Below are 18,044 nucleotides of genomic sequence, written 5' to 3'. Positions count from 1 at the left end.
CTACATAGATTAAAAAGCTGCTCAGCATGAGTGGCAATGTTGTGTACATAGCCCCATTTTATCTTTTGTCCATGTCCGGTGGATTCAGATGGGTGTGCCTCCTGTTTTAGAATATCTAGTCTTCTTTCTGTCATCCTGATCAGTGATGCAACCAGAAACTTGAACACTGATATAAAGATTTCCTTTTCCTCCTCCAGAAAGTTCTTGCTCTTGAGCAGGATTCAGTAGAAGCCTGCAATATTTGAAGCAGTCACCTAGCAGTTGTTTAACGTGGATGACTATGCCCTGCAGGCTTATACAGAAGGAGATAGAGCAGGTTGTCAATTATTTCTGCACTCAGGGCTACTGACTAACAATATGCTTGAGTGAGGCAGAGGTTACACATCAGCTGCAATCCCACAGGCAGTCCAAATCTGCCATTAATGGTAAGGAACTAAGAGTTTCAACAAGGTTGAGTTTCCTTGGTTGTGAGTTCCCAGTGAGGCAAACTTGGACCAGGATATAACAGTTCTTGTTAAGGTAAGTCAGTGCATCAGCTAGAAGATGAACAGGTAGGAATGGCAGCAACATGTCATCAAATTATAGTTCAAACTCCAAGGTCTACGTGTTGTCAGGCCTTTATGACTCCGAGGCCTGCATCTTAATGACAGCACGTGCAATCGGAGAGTTCCTGCAGATGTTACTTCCTCTGGAATAAAACTGTTGCATGAGTTTACCTTATTATCATCCCAAAGTGTAGCTATTTTACAATGTTAAAACTATGGAAATACCTAATGAAGTGATTAAGGCATCGAATTAGAAGCCTCAGGTTCAAACTTTGACATGATTTAGGGTAGTCCGTGGTGAACATATTTGTTAAGTTATAGAATGAAGTGGTGAAGACATCAGCTATAAATATTCTATGTCACCTGTTGGTAGAAAGGACACTGATCTAACAAATTTTTAAGTTAAATTAGTTCCACGGCAACAAATACTGAAATAGTCCCCAAGGCAAGACCATTTCACATAAATATCATTTATTTTTCTGACCAAATGAAGTCTCCTCTTTTTGAGAATGCTGTGCTCCTTTATAGCATATTATGGGGATAGTTTCAGTCCACATACTATGGGATGGTCACGGTCCTCCAAGGTATTTCTTCTGATCTTTCCCATGGTAGATTAAAAAAAAATTGTTTCCTTTTTCACACACTTATCCAGATGTGTGGATAAATCTAATGAAATAAGAAACACAGGTTATTCTACTTTTAGATCATATGAAATATTTATCATTTCTCCCCTTCTTGAATTAAAACTTAGTAGAATAGGTTAACCATGGTCCTACCAAGGCCCTACCTTTCTTTTTCACTCCCTTGTCTCTCACCCTTCTGCGGTTTTCCTCAGAATCATAAAAGCAGATTTTAACTAATCTTGGAGTTTAGTATATAGTTGAGGGAAAATCATCCCTGGCAGACGTTTTTTTCTTCTGAATTACTCATTATGCATTGGCTTCTGATATTCACAGGACTGGGATTTTGCAACGCTTCCATGAAACACTGGATGGCTCTGAGTTTAGTCTAAATGGGGAAAGGGCCAGGAAATAAACAGGAATTAAAGGAAATGAAAATCACAAGGAACAAAAGCACACTAATATGTTAAAATATTGCTTTCCTCGTTCATCAAATACAGTGAATCCCCTGTAGGGAGAACCTTGCTTCTTTCAGCTACATCCTCATATCATTGTTTTTCGTTTTGTTTTTTTATTTTTTGAGATGTCTTCTGGGCTGGAGTGCAGTGGAGCCATCTCGGCTCAAGGAATTCTCCTGCCTCAGCCTCCCAAGTAGCTGGAATTACAGGCACCCACAACTACACCCTACCAATTTTTGTATTCTTAGTAGGGACAGGGTTTCACCATGTTGGCAAGGCTGCTCTCGAATTCCTGACCTCAAATGATCCGCCCACCTCAGCCTCCCAAAGTGCTGAGATTATAGGCATGAGCCACCATGTACCCAGCCTATTCATGTCTTTTTGAAAAATGTCTATTTCAGATTTCTGGATAGGGACCTAGGATACTTACACTACGCAGGGTGTCACTACATCTTCTCTCCTGGCTATTAGTTTTCTTCTTTACTATTACTATAGAAAACTAAAGCAGTCAACTTTGAAAACATTTTGATAGGAAATTATAGTGGTTAGATTTATGTGTCAGCTTGGCTAGGCTTAAGTCCAATCTGTAGTTATTTAATCAAGCGTTAATTAAGGCATTGCTGTATTTTGCAGGTGTGATTAAGTGCATAATCAGTTGACTTTAAATAAGATCACCTGAGTGACCTTGATTCAATCAGGTGATAGGTCTTAAAAGACACTTGGCTAGGCTTACGTCCAATCTATAGTTTAATTTAATCAAGCATTAATTAAGGCATTGCTGTATTTTGCAGGTGTGATTAATTGCGTAATCAGTTGACTTTAAATAAGATCAGTTGACTTTAAATAAGATCACCTGGGTGACCCTGATTCAATCAGGTGATAGGTCTTAAAAGTACAACCGAGGCTTCTCTAAAGAAGGAACGTCAGCGTGAGCAGCAGCTTCAGCTTGTGCCTGAGAGTTTTCAGCCTGCCCTTCCTGAAGGCTTCTGAACGTGCCTAGCCACCACCCATAATCTGTAAGCCAGTTCTCTGCAATAAATCTCTTAATGTCTATCTCCCACTAGTTCTGTATCTCTGCTTGGACCCTGTCTGATACAGGGAGAAAGAGTTAATGGGTGATAATGGCTGAAGGTATTGTCTTCCTATGAAAAAAACATGCTTTTTAAATGCTTTCAAGGAGGCTTTAAATGTTGGCCTTATAGGTTCTGCCCTGTACAGTTCTCAGTGGCACCATTTGTATATCTTATGTTTTAAATGCCACCTCCTGAGGATTTTCAGTGTGATAGTTTTGGTTTTAATGCTGTTCCTTGAAGTAGGGAAAGTGTGGCAATTTGAGTCACTGTAGACGTCAGCTGTCTTGGGCTTCAGACACCAGATGCTGTTGACTGCTTCTCTACCTATGCATAAAAGCAGCCCCAGTGTACCCGGATTCTGAGAGAGTATTATTGAATCCATCTGTTAGCCAAACTGCAGAGAATGAAGGATGAACCTTGCTTATAAAGAATTGCTGCCGTCGAGGTTAAATAGTTGTGTTCCTAATAGCATGACATACTTTAGATGGAGGCCTTGGTGTTTGGAAAAGGGCTGGGTACTGTAAATTAGATTTCCAATCCTGGTATTGGAAAATAGCATATAAGCCATACTGTTCTGCAGGGCTGGTGGTCTAACCACCAATCTAATGATTGCCAAGCAGAGTTGTACGTTCTGGAGCCTCTCGGGGTTACTACTCTTTCAGAGATGACAAAAACATTTACTGAGTAGAATATGTATCTATTTTTTCCAGTATTTCCTTGTGTTTCCAACTTTCTTTCTTCCTGTCTTTCATCCTCACTTCCTGATTTCTCTTAGTTTCACTTAAATGATTCAGCAGGGAACTCACAGTTCTGATAAATTATTCTTATAAAAATAAGATTGTTTGGCTTATGATAAAATGACTATACCTTTGTCAGGCCTTCAAAGGAACTTTTACTTCAGATGTTTAAATGTCAAAGCACGCTATAAAATTATCTAGAAGCACTGAACTATCCAAAATAATTTTACAAAACCCCCCATCTTTTAAATTCTATCTAACAACTGTCAGTATTGCAGTGTCAGATCACCCAGCGGCATATGTGTGACCCTGCGGTATGCTGTCTTTCTAAAAAGCATGCACTCTTTCGCTTTCCCTAGTCCTTTTCTCCATCTGCCTGCTGACCCATGTGGCTGTTTTAACATCCACCTCAGTGGAAGCCTCATACCTGCCTGGCCAGCAGAAAGTAACACAATGACAGCAGTTTCTGTGGGACTGAAGAGGAGGGATGAGAAACCTTGGATGTCCTGTCTCTTTCTGGACAGCTAAAATTAAGATAGAGGACAGCTCCAGGAAAAGTCATGCCCCGGAATTTTCAATCAGCATGCATCGGTTTAGGGAGTGGGTGAATAAATGGGCAATCTATTTCAGGGCAGTTTCCCTTCTGGAAGAAGGGGCAATTTGTTTTAGGGTCACATGCTGGGTAACTATCTGCATAAGAAACCCTAATAGTTTCCAGTACAAGCGATTCACCAGAGAACCTTGTGACGACTTTCTCAGGAAGGTTAGTTTATAATGAATCAGAATCTGTTAACAAACTGATCACGATTGTGTTCACCCCAGTAGTCACCGAAAGTGTGTTCAGGGTGGTAAGTGCTTCCTTTGAGAGTGTACAAGATTATTTACAGGCTAATTTTCATCTGAATTTCTTCCACACTTTTTACCATGACATTTAACTGGTATAATTTCTTCATATGATCATGTAGACAGTTATGTTGAGAGACCAAATGCCTCTTTGCTGAATTACATGAAGCAAAACAACATTTTAAAAGGAAACTAGCAAAAATGTTATATTTACCCCTAACCCCCAAAATGACCTTTATTTTTCATTAAATGTAGAGAGAAGTAATTTTTCTCATTAGAAAAGGATGTCTTTTTTTTTTTTTTAACTAATTGACTGGGTTCAGTAGATTGAAATTATTGACTACATAAGACTATATAAAAGCCATATGGAGGGGGTTACACTAATATAATTAAAATGTATTGATAGTTTTAAAAATACTTAGTCGTATAAACTATCTAATGGATATGTTCAAGGCTAAGTTATATTAATGCCAGTGGACATTACACCAAACATACATGTGGTTGCCAGATTTTATTTTGAGATTTTAAATTTATTAGAACCTCAAACTCATATTAAAGGTCTCATGTGTGATAAAAACAAAGATTCCCTTAAACCTCTGTGAACTGAAATTGCCATGTCTCATATAGCTTTAAAATTTTACACAAGAACGCTGTGGTGAGATGAAAGCTATGTTCTGTGACAGCCTCTGTGGTATTGTTGTCTCTCCAGCTCTCTACCCTTGAACAATCCTGTTTGGTGACTTCTGTGTCTCTGTGGGTAACTCAGGAAATCTGTCTGATGTAACATCTTGGAAGGCACAACTCCAGGCTAACTGATCAGAAAACGCAGAGCTAGCTCAGACTATCAATTAGCTTTCTAAATCTTCATTATGTTAAAACAGAAATTGTCATAGTGAAAAAGAAGACAATTTGTCCCCATATCTCTGTCTCAAAAAGTATGTTTGTTCACTGATGACCCAAGGATCGTTCCTAAAAAATGAAGTTGGTCAAAGGCAATCAAAGACAACTCTTTATTTTGGAGAGAATTCAAACTTTGAGGCAGCTGACTCCTCTCTGTTCAATAATAGCAATCTCTTTAATCACTGTTAGGTCGATAGTGAAATATTTACTGTGGATGCTTCCAGAATGATTTGAAGCCAGCTCTTTGGAAAGCATTGATAATCTCAGGGTAATCTAAGCCATTCTTAGGTGCAGTGTCAATGTGCTGAACTGAACAATGCCTCTGATACAGATCTGTGGATCATAAATAATAAAGAGCTATTTTAAGAAGTTTCATAGCCCTCATATAAAATCACCTCTGACTAAGTACATGACAGGGCAGATCTCAGTGGGGGAGAGAAATGTGAGATTTTAGAATATCAGTAGTAAAGATCAGAACATGGTAAAAGCCCAATTACATCAAAGTTGAAGGACCTTTAAAAACATATTTTTAAAGTGGTGTGTTTTTTTGTTATTACTATATGTGCTATATCTTTTGCTCTATCTTTTGTTAGCTATCAATATTTTAACTTTTCCTCTCATTACTAAATGTGCTTCAGCACTTCTGGGACAGAGATTATGAGATTTTCTATATTTAGTTGATCTCATCCTGTGAATTTACTCAATAATTAAACTTCCAGGAAGATACATTGCTAAAAACAAGTGATGGGTCAGTTTTGACTGCAGTGCTGTATAAATTATTGAAGTATATCTCTAGAAAACAAGCTTAATAGCCTATTATAAAGCTTATTTGAATAAAAAGACAAGAACAGTCACTCACAGAAATTGTCTAGCAGCACTTCACAGACAATTGCACAAATTATCCTAAGGTGGCCATGACGTAAGCTCCATTCCATTTATAATATGGCATAGTTGATATGGACCACTGCTTGCAGAGCCATATCTCAATTATTTTAAATAGAAAACTTTAATAAATGCACTCAATTAGAGCTCAGTTTTAATCAGTTGCAACCTGGCCTAGGCAATATTACCTTTCAAAGAAGCAAAACCTTCTTTCAAACAATTAAGGGACTTGAAAAGATTGTATGCATGGGATGAAGTTGTAATTCTAAAACACTAAAGGTGCTTCTGCAGAAGTGTTTAGTAGTAAATTTGCCTGTGCAGCATACAATTGTGAAGAAAAAAGCTTGGGCAGGTTGTGACATGTTACCACTGGAACATTTAGATGGGGCTTACCAGTAAGTTACAAATTTCATCTCCAAAATTCAAAATCTAGACTATGACAAACTATTGTATAGAAACACTTCATTTTATATGTTCCTGATTAGTAAGATTAATTATTTATAACTGATAGGGCATCAAGGAATGAATTACGGTTTTTAATTTACAATGGAAAACATGTATGCATAGTAATATTGGTACATTCACCTAAATTTAAAGTATTTATTATATTTACATCAAACCTGGTTGACAATACCTGCAAGGTGTTTAAAGATACCCATTTCATATTATTATCTGTATCTATTCAGTCATTTTCCAAATATTGAAAGTCTTCAGAATGATACAAGAATCCTCCATGTGGGCACAATGCAATGTTTTACAAATAAGGGTTATCAGTCACTTTTTTAGAAAGATGTCAATGGATATTTTAATAATTTAATGTCCTTGATTGGATTCTAATTTGTAATGCACACACTACAAAAATATGAGGGTCAGAGTTACATGATGCTGCTAAAAGCATTCTATAATTTATCAAGATATGTGTGCATGTATACATAAATATGTGTGTGTATCCATGTAATATAATTATGTATAAAATTTAATATTCAACTTCAGACTCATATTTAGTTGCCACACCCTGGTACAGAAGTCTAACTGGACTGGTGTCTGCTCTGATATAATTATCCTAAACAGATGTCAAAAATTTTTAAAATAGTACTCTTTGTAAAACAAGATGATCAAGATAAGCAACACTGCTTATTCTAAGGTCTCTGGTATGTATTAGTAAATTTTACTGTTCATGTGACTCCTGGTCAGATTCTTCATGTATTGTGAGGTTCAAACACAACTGACACAAATAATGAAAATTTTCAGGAAAAGATTTATAAGAGCAAGATAAAACAAGGGGATCATTTAGCTAAGAAGAGAGGGGGGTTAGAGGTTAAAGTACTTAATGTTGAAAGTATGATAACAGGAAGCTGGATATGTACACAAATGACAGATCAGAAAGAAACTGGTGTAACTGCCAATAGCCATGAGCACCCACATATAAAATACCCTTGCTTAACCTGCGGGTTGCTTTCATGCCTGAGAAGTTCTGTGGTTAGTTAAAACAAGCTTGAAATGTTCAGAACTCAAAATAGTGTTGTAAGGATCACGTTTCAAGATTGTTCTTTCTCTCTCCCTGTAAAAATTTTTTTTGAATCAGACATTTATAGCTTGAAATTTAACATCTTTAATACTTGTATTCTCCTTGTTTAGTTTTCACAGGAAGTAAACTGCCTGAATAATGCCTATTTAAAATAAAAAATCTTGGCCTCTTGTTTTTTCAGAGCCTACTAATTTGTCTATTTATATATTAATCAATCAACTATCAGATGAAGAATAAATTGATCTTTTTTTTTCCTGTGTCACCCATTCTTTACCATTCTTCATGTATGGATCATTGATTGCTGTCAGGTTTTTATATTTAAGACAATTTTATTGACCCAGATTATATAAAAGGAATCACATGTTTAAAATTTTCAGCATACAGACATAAGACTGTGTTATTTAAACCATAGTTGTTGAGAGTTAAATGTACATCAATTACAACTCCCATTCCTATTTTTTTCTCTTTAGTTATTCAAACTACAAATTTATGAAAAGAAGCAGACATGCTGTTTTAATTGTTTACTTCTGCTATGTGACATAAAAAATTTGGGGTAAAAATAGTTGCTCTATAATTATTTGAATTTGGTTAACTGCTTGCTGATAAAATTAGTCCTACCTAGATCTAAATAATAGATAATTTTTGTTTGGTCCTGTTTATTCCTCTTACTCATATTCCTCAAAAGTTTGCTATTCTAAACCAATCATTCCCTGTCTTCTTCCTAAATTTGCCATCTGGTCCCCGCTTGTAATATATGCGAGGAAGATGTATATACACACACATATGTAAGAAATAATTCTATTGTGGGTGAGTGGCTAAATGCTGACATTCTGTGTACTGGAGAATCTTAATTCTCTCAGCTTCGTGATTACAGGCTGCAGTTTTATTCTAGACTTTTTTATGGAGTTCAAATATTTATCTAATATAAGCTAATCATTGGTTATAGAAATTGAAAAACTATTTTCATTAAAACTTATAAAGTTATATGACCCATGAAAAATTTCAGATCCCCACAATTATTCATTAAGATGTTTTGTAAGATTATTTTGAGGAGATATATATGTGTGTGTATATATATATATATATATATATATATATATATATATATTTATGTACGTATACATTTGCAACTTGTGATAAAAAAAATCATGCCTCTTTTTAGGGATCCAGCTGGGCCATAATTTAAATCATGAAAAGTATCTTTTAATGCACCCAAGTTTGTTCTTTAAGAAATTTACCCCAGTGCATTCCCTCTCTGAATGTAACCTGGTGAAACTTTTTCCCTTTGTAGTTATTCAGCTCAACTAAATAACTTTCTAGATTGACACACTGAGCATTAGAAAATCAAAAAGAAGATGGTGAAGTTTCACAGTCAGTACTTGATTTGATATTCCTTTAAATTTAAATCATGACCCAGCTGGATCCCTAAAAAGAGGCATGATTTTTTATCCCAGGTTGCATTCTATTGAGCTGCTCTGTGAACTGACTTCAGAAGTATCTGGGAACACAGAGGCAGTTGCAGGAATGGTTTAGAGACTGAGGCAGAGATTAAGTTTTTCTAAGTCTCCTCCATGAGCAAGGGGAAATAGTGTTTCCATAACAGTTAAAGGATTCCACATGTGAAAAGGGGACATAATGAGTTGTCATTTCTACTCACTTTGTGGAATTTCTCTAATCAGGTACTTTCTTAGGAAATCTCACCTTCTGATTTTGAATAGAAGATACAATGTCAGTTTATGTGCCAAGAAGAGGTCTCCAAAGCTGTATCTTCTTTAGAAAGCCAATTTAGTTTGTGACTATTATTTAATTCATTTGAGTAGGTTGAGAGTCAAAATAATGAAAGACTCAAGAAATCAACTCTAATGGATTTTAGAATCAGTCATATAACTAAACCAGCACCATCTTTCTCCCCTTTAGGAAATGACTGCTGGAGTTGCCAAGAACTCCTTCCTGTCCTGTTCTCTCCAAAAATCTCTATAAAATTATATTTGCCTGTAAAGCTCACAGTACACTTTCATTTCCAAGAGCCATGCAGAGATTTGACGTATTTGCAATTGTGTAAAACTCTCTTCTCTAAAACACTTTAGTGTCTAAAATTTGAAGCTCAGGGAAGTTAAAATGCCACCCATCAGCATTGTCCAGAACACAGGGAGGCTCTGAGGGGTTAAAGCCAATCACTAGGACCATGACTACTGCCAATAATCCTACACCTGGACAGACTCAAATTGAATTTTAGCCATCCTGTGCACATGCTCAGCTCTTGAAAGGAGAAAAAAAATTTTTTTCCCATCACATGGGGGATGTAGGCAGAAACAGTGGCTGAAATGGAATCCATTGCATCAAATGGCTTGTGTGCTGATTGAATTTAAAATTGGACTTTCTTATTCCCCAATTTTTGCTTCAGAGATGTGAGAAGGGGAAGGCAGGTGTCTTGTAAATAAAAAATGTGATTCAGCTGTAAAACATGGAATGGGGGGAATAAAGAGCTTCATTGTTCATTTTTAAAAAGGAAGAAGAATAGGAATCTGCTTAACAAACGGTCTTGGCAGTTACCAGAACTCAGCTTCTGCACAACACGTCCAAATATCATGACGCTTCTCTAATTCTAGGTTTTACTAAATTTTAATGAGTGTTGAAACAACTTCATAGGAAAAATCTCACTGGCATCTCTAGAAATCCTTTTCCTTTTATTTATCAAAACTTCCTTAACACTTTTAAAGAAATAGAAATAAAACAAAATAAATATCTTCCAAAATATTCTTTGACAAATAAAATATATTTGTACTCTGACAGAGGGCGAATGTTTACCCAATGGCCTACCTATTTTACTCCACTTAAAATTTGCAGCAGCAGTTTAATCCAATAATTTGAAAATGTTTTAGTTTACTTAAATGATTTCTCAAACTCCGTTATTTGAGAGAGGAAGAGATAAGACAGCCAGCTTCCGTAGGAACAGACAGCATTTCGTTGCAATGTAGCAGATCCAAACATGCTATTTTCAGTATGTATTAGAGTTTCCTTGCTTTGGTTTTTCCATCAAAATCATACACTAGAATTCGATCTTCTCCTTTCAGATAAAGCAAATTCCCTGTTGTCTTGAAGAAAGTTGTTCTTAGCCACCTTGAATTTAAAGAGGAAAACTCCAACAGCAGTCAATAAATAAGAAACACATTGGTTACTTAAAAATTCTCTCTTGGGTATTGTCCAAGAGACTCTAGGGACCTGGGGAAATAGAGTATTTTAAGAGAAACAAAAACATACTTCAAAGAAGGAGGTAGTGAATTTCTTCATGAATGTTTTTATGTTTAGGCTCTGTTGAACTAGGGAACAGGGATTTAAACAGCCTGTATCTTCTTTTAATGGTGGATCTTGGTTGCATACCCATCAGATGATAAGAATTACAGGAACACTGGATGTTCTATTTGATTCTAAAAAAAATAAGACTATGAAAACAGTAAAAGTAGATGAATGATGGGCAAAATCTTGTCTAGAAACTAAGTTCCCAGTGAGAGGTGCATCAGATAAAATCAAGGTCCAAAGACAACTAGGTGCTATAGGTCCTGTAATTTGTTCTGTTGTATTGAAAAAAACTTTTTAAATATATACAAGATGTTGTGGTACCACTGAGGAAAATTAGAAGGCTTTATTCTTAATCCAGAAGAACATAGATTCAAGTGATGCAGGTGGGATGAAAAATTACCTTAAATAAAGAAGCAGGTATCCTAATTTATTAACAATAATGTCAGGCCAGGTGCAGTGGCTCATCCTGTCACCCCAACATTTTGAGAGGCCGAGGTGGCAGGGTCGCTTGAGCCCAGGAGTTTGAGACCAATCTAGGAAACATAGTGGGACCCCATATCTACACTAAAATAAAATAAATAAATTAGCGGGGTGTGGTGGTGGGCGACTGTAGTCCCAGCTACTCAGGAGGTACAGGTGGGAGGACCACTTGAGCCCAGGAGAGAGGCTCCAGTGAGCTGTGATTGCACCACGGCCCTCCAGCCTGGGCGACAGAGAGATACTCTGTCTCTAAAATAACACCAACAAAAGCAATATTGCAAGGAGTGAGGAAAAAGATCTCCAGAATAGTCACAGAAAAAAGTAATTGAGTATCTTTGATAATAATTTTATCAGATACAGAAGAAATATATCAATTATAAAAATATCCTTATAGAAAACCTAAAAAAAATAATATGGACATAACCACTGTAAATATTTTAGCATATTTTCTTTCATTCTCATTTCTGTGTTTGCATAAATGGAAAATTAATATTACTATTAAAAGATTGCTTACTCCAATCCTTTTTTTAAAATCACATTATCCCCTACCACTATTCAGTGAGCAGAGTTAGCTTTAAATACCCCTTGCCCTGAATATGAGGTTATATACAATCTAAAAAATACTATGTTAACTAAAGTGCAAAATGGATTTTGAAATGTATCCCGAGAACAGGATATTGAAGTGTATTGAAACGTAATCCTGAGAAGAAAGCTTTCTTTTGCAAGAACCAGGCTTTGATAAGATAGAATAAGATTCCTATGTTTCAAGAAGTCAGAGCCTCAAAGACTTAACGTATTTATAATATGAACTAAAGTGTAATTCTCTTAAGAGCACTTTCCTTTCTAAAGTGATATAAGCACAGCTAATTGGCCGGGATGGGATGTTAGAGAGCTTTGCAATAGAGAAAACAAGGTTATCCCTGCCCACTTCCAGCACTAAAACTAGATGTGATGAGGGTAGTGGAGCCCAAGCAAAAGACTTTTCATGGTCGAATGGTGGAGACTGCAGGTCTATGACAGTTTTCACATACAACCCAGTATCTAAGTGCTGTGTGAGCCATGGCAAGAGAAGTGTCTATGTAGAAAATCTGAAGCATGCCACAATAGTGCAGGAAAAATAGCTTCCTTAGTCTCAGCTTAGAAATTAAAACATGCTGAGAGGATCCGCTAACTAGTAGAGGACTGAAAATGTGACTAGGCTGACTCAGAGAACAAGGGTTTTGAGATTACAAGGCATAACGAGGCCATGGACATAACTAGGAGATGCAGTGGGTATGGTGGATACCAGAATCTGCTGAAATCTAGGCCAGGCAAGTTTGCAGGAAAAGGGATAGTGACTCAAACACATGTTTATCTACTGAATCAGAGACATTAAGAAAGCTCCCTGGGAACGTAGGTCTTTCTGGAAAAGAAAAATAGATTGAGAAGAGAGAGAATCTTGATTTACTTAGTTGAAATAATAAATCGAACACGTTAATGATGGAGTTATTGTCTATTTTAACTTGAATTATTTTTTTCTTTGATTCTCAACTGAAATGAGGACTTATGAACTAAATTGCTTTACATTTTAGTCAAACAAGTTGTCTGGCGTCCTGATCATATAATTTATTTAATGATTTTATATTGACAGACATTTTTATTATTTTTTTCTATTTTAAGTAATATGCTATAAACATTATAGATTAGTATGTCTCACTGATTATCTTAAAATGACAAATTCCTAGTAGTATAATTACTGAATCAAAAAATCCGATTATTATTACATACTTTAACTTTCACTTCTGAATTAACATATCAATTTATTCTCCAATTAACATTGCCTAAGAGTTTCTGTTTCCCTGGTTCTGACTAACACAGGCAGTTAAAATTATTTAACAATTTGAAAGGCCAAGACATGACAGTTTTAATTTTGTTTCTTTGATTGCTAGAATACGCGAAAGCCTCTGAAGACACTGAGAATACATTATAGATTTTCTAAAGTTTTCTTCTGTTTCCTGAAGTACAACAAAAACTACTGCTCAGGGAAGCATTCGTTTTGCCTCTTAGATTGGCCCCGTTCACGTGTCTGGGTTTGTCTGTTTGCTCATACTAAATAGGGGAAGTGAGACCTCTGTTGAGAAACAAAGTTAAAATCAGTTGGCTCCAAGAATGTGAAGTCCCTGTTCAAATGTGTCCATGATGAGGGAGAAGAGAAAGTTAAGATTTGCTTGCTGGAGTCTTGATTTGCCACATTAAATGGTCTGGTTGCCTGAAGGAAGCAAGGAGGGAGCTTTAGCTTAATGTGCCTATCTAGGAAGTATCTTCATTACCGTTCTGAAGATTTTCTTTTCCATTTTTGTTGCAGGAGAACGAAGTGAGTGAAAGTAGTTTCCATCTTTTCTATCTGGCATTTTGAGATACGGGGAGAGAGTTTAACAACACATAGACTGAAACTCCTAGTTGAGCAGTTGAGTGTGTGTTAAGGCTTTTTCCTTCAGAGGATTTTATGGTTTATATATTCATTAGCGATGCATGAAAATATCTATCCACACCTTCACATATTCCAATGTATAACGTGATAGACAAACATTCTATGCCAATATTGTGTAAATTTGGATTTCAGTGAGTGAAGGCGACTATTTCATATAATTTGTATTACTTGTTTTCTTTTCATATAGGCTAGTCTAATGAAAGATATAATAATGCCAGAATATCAAACATGTATAATATTGCAGTAATAAATTACTCCAAAACTTAGCAACAACAAAACTTTGTCTCAGAGAGTTTCTGTACATAGGGTACAGAAACATACATAGGGTATTTGGGAGTTCTGGGTCAGGTTCTCTCAAGAGGTGTAGCATCGTGTTGCCTGGGGGTATGGTCTTCTGAGGGCTTGACTTTACTGCTGGATGCACTTCCAAGATGGCTCACTCACATGACTGTTGGCTAATATCCTTGGTAGCTATTGGTGGGAAGCATTCGTTTCTTTCAATGAGGATTTCTCCGTAGGCCTGTTTGTGCTGTTACAATATTGGCTTGCTCCAAAGCAAGTAATCCAAGCTAATAAGACAGAAGCCTCAATGTTTTTTATAACCTAGCTTCAGATATTATATTCCATTATTTCTACAATACCCTCTTGGTAACATGTCAGCCCTATTAATTGTGGAAAAGGACCGTAGAAAGATTTCAAAAGTCAGCATCCTGATCCCTCCCACATGGATGCCATTCTCACTCCACTTGAATTGTGATAATCCACACCTGACTATCCTCTTACACAGACACCTTCATGTCCACATGGGTTTCAACACCCTGCAGTGTTCTAACTTTTAGTAAAGGGCTGTGCTCACCCCTTATGGTCTGTGAAGCTCAAATTCAGGCTTTCCCAGTGTAAACACACTCTCATTACTATAATATAGCTCTGGCCATCCATTTTGGGCCATTGTGTCAACAACTTTCCCCAACTCTTGAGGGAACACCTACTTTTTTCAGTCCCATGAAGAAGGCAAAAGGAAGGATCGAAAGGAAGGATACATTTAATAATGAGAGGAATGCTAGTAGCATTTCCTGAAATATCAGGAAAAAGGCAAGGTGCTAAACATCTGCATTTCTTTCCAACACTATGCTGAAATTTGTATTAATATTAAAATAAAACAAATCAGTAGCATAAGGATTGGAAAGAACAAGTCAGACTGTTATTACTGGAAAATGATATGGCTCTCTACCTAGAGAAGCCAAAAGAATTTGTGAACAAATTATTAAGTATTATAAGGGAGTTTAGCCAAACGGTGGGCTATGTTAGTACGTCGGGGCGCACAAATACGTTATTGTCTCTCTGCACACCATTGACAATGGCAACAAAAATAGAAAACAAGAATTAAAGATATAACTTATGATAGCAATAAAAATAAAAACTAAAAACTTCAAATAAAAACTAAAAGACATGTGTGAGACCAAATAAAAATTTTAAAATTGTATTAAATACATTGGCAGGTTTAAATAAATGAAATGATATGTCATATGCATGGAAAGAAGACTCAGTATCACAAATTTGTAGAGCTTCCCACTTTAACCTATAGTTTTGGTGCAACCCAATTAAAATGTCCAAAGGAGTTTCATAAATATTAATAAGTTGTTAATTCTAAGATGTATGTTAAAGAGAAAAATTCTAACAATTGCCTAGTCAGTCTTGAAGAAGAAAGTATGGGAAGGGAGCAGTTGCCTTATCTGCTAGCAAGGCTTCTTACAGAGATAATGCAGCGTTAGGGCCAATAGACAGATATATTGACCAACAGAACAGATTATATTGCACAAAAACATATCAATTTAATTAAAAATTAAGTGTAAAACATTAAACATTTTAGAAAGAATTAGAAGTCTATCTTTTCTTTTTTAAATAAGTTAGAAAAAGCAGAAAACATACATGCAAAATTAATAAGTGTAATTCCATTAAATATAGAATGTCTGTTTTTTCATTATAATGAAGTGAAAAGGCAAGTAGCATACTAGGAAAAAATACACACAATGTCGATAGCTGGTGAAATAACATACAAAATCATATAAATTGTTAAGAAAAATTTCAAGTAAAATAATAGGCAAAATACATAAACAGGTATGGCAGACAAATGCTAGGGTTGCCCTTGCCCTGTCCCTGCCTCCTGGCTGTTCATGTATTTTTGTGACCCCTTCCCCTTAAGCATGGGCAGTGCCAGTGACTTACTTCTAATGGATAGAATATGGCAACGGTGATCGAATTGTCATTCACAGGATTATGTTGCATTACATAAACTGTTTTCCAAGCAGACATATGCTACAGACACTTCTTACATGCGTGATGAAGTATACTAACATTTTGAGAAAACCTTCATGGCAAAGAACTGTCGGCAGCCTCTGGAAGCTAGGGATAACCTCTAGAAGCTGAGGGTGTTTTCCAGATGACAGTTGTCAAGAAGTCCTTGCCCTTAGTCCTACAGTCAAAGAAAATGAAGTCTGCCAATAACCTGGGGGAGCTTTGAAATATATTCTTCCCCAGTTGAATGGCCAGGTGAAAATTCAACCTGGCCATCAACTTGACTGTAGCCTAGTGAGACTCAAAGCAGGACCCAGTTTATCTATTCCTTGATTCTTGACCAGTGGAAACCCTGAAATGACTGTGCTTTGTTTTCAACTACTAAGTTTGTGATAAGTTGTTACACAGCAACAGATAACTGATACAACATGTAGTTCACAGAACTGGAAAGACATATAGCCAAAACAAATATATGTAATCTTATTAGTTATCAGTAAAATGCAAATCAGTACCACGGTGAAATACCTTTTGTCTATCTAATATTTCGGAAAAAAATCTAAAAGTTTGAAAATAACAAGAGCTGATGTGGTAGTGAATAAAATAAAACTCATTTCAATTTCTTTGAAAGTGTAAATTGGTTCACTGCTTTGTTAAACAGTTCGGAATTGGAAATATGATCAGCAGAGTTGCTCTAGGGGTGGGAAGATTAAGAGGCTGTAACAGGGAAGGAATGTATAGGTGAATGAAAATTCACCTGTTCTGTTCTATGTACTGTTCTCATTCTTGGGTGGTGATTGGCAAGTGTTCACTTTGTTATTACACTTTATAAATAACTTATGATACAAATATCCCTTTGAATGTTTTATATATTATGTGATTAAAAAGTAATGAAGGAAAAATAATAAAAAAGAAAGGATAAAACTGTTTTAAAGATTTAAAGGGATAAATGGACAAACCTTGTTCTTGAAAATATCAAAACAAAACACTGACTTCTACTGTCAGTGTGTATGTAGGGAGTGAGGGAGTGGAGAATGAGAAAGTAAATAAATCAGCAAAATTGATGAATCATAAATAATATCATTAAAAATATTCTAATACCACCTTTTCAAGAGAAAAGACTGAAGATTTATACAATAAAAATTAAATATTTATAGAGTATTTTCATCTCTTCTTAGATAATATTCACTCTCCTATATCTAAAATTTAATTTCTTTCTTTTCCTCAACTTTTATTTGAGATTCAGTGGGTACATGTGCAGGTTTGTTACCTGGGTTATCTGGGATTCTGAGGTTTAGGGTATGATCGATCCCATCATTCGGGTCTTGGGCATAGTACCCTCACCCTACTCCTTCCTCTTCCTTCTAGTACTTCCTAGTGTCTCTTGCTGCCATCTTGCTGCCATCTTTATGTCCATGTGTACCAGTGTTTAGCTCCCATTTATAAGTAAGAACATGTGGCATTTGGTTTTCTGTTCCTGTGTTAATTCACTTAGAATAATGGCTTTGGCCGGGCACAGTGACTCACGCCTGTAATCCCAGCACTTTGGGAGGCTGAGGCGGGCAGATCATGAGGTCAGGAGATTGAGACCATCCTGGCTAACATGGTGAAACCCCGTCTCTACTAAAAATAAAAAAAAAAAATTAGCCGGGCGTGGTGGCGGGCGCCTGTAGTCCCAGCTACTCGGAGAGGCTGAGGCAGGAGAATGGCATGAACCTGGGAGGCAGAGCTTGCAGTGAGCCAAGATTGTGCCACTGCACTCCAGCCTGGGCGACAGAGCGAGACTCTGTCTCAAAAAAATAAAAAAAAATAAAAATAAAATTAAAGAATAATGGCTTCCAGCTGTATCCATGTTGTTGTAAAGAAAATCATTTCATTATTTTTTATGGCTGTGTAGTATTCTATGGTATGTATGT

The sequence above is a fragment of the Symphalangus syndactylus genome, chromosome 21, assembly GCF_028878055.3.
Source record: "Symphalangus syndactylus isolate Jambi chromosome 21, NHGRI_mSymSyn1-v2.1_pri, whole genome shotgun sequence".
Lineage (NCBI taxonomy): Eukaryota > Metazoa > Chordata > Mammalia > Primates > Hylobatidae > Symphalangus > Symphalangus syndactylus.
The sequence above is the reverse complement of the archived record's forward strand: the minus strand, read 5'-3'. Positions refer to the sequence as shown.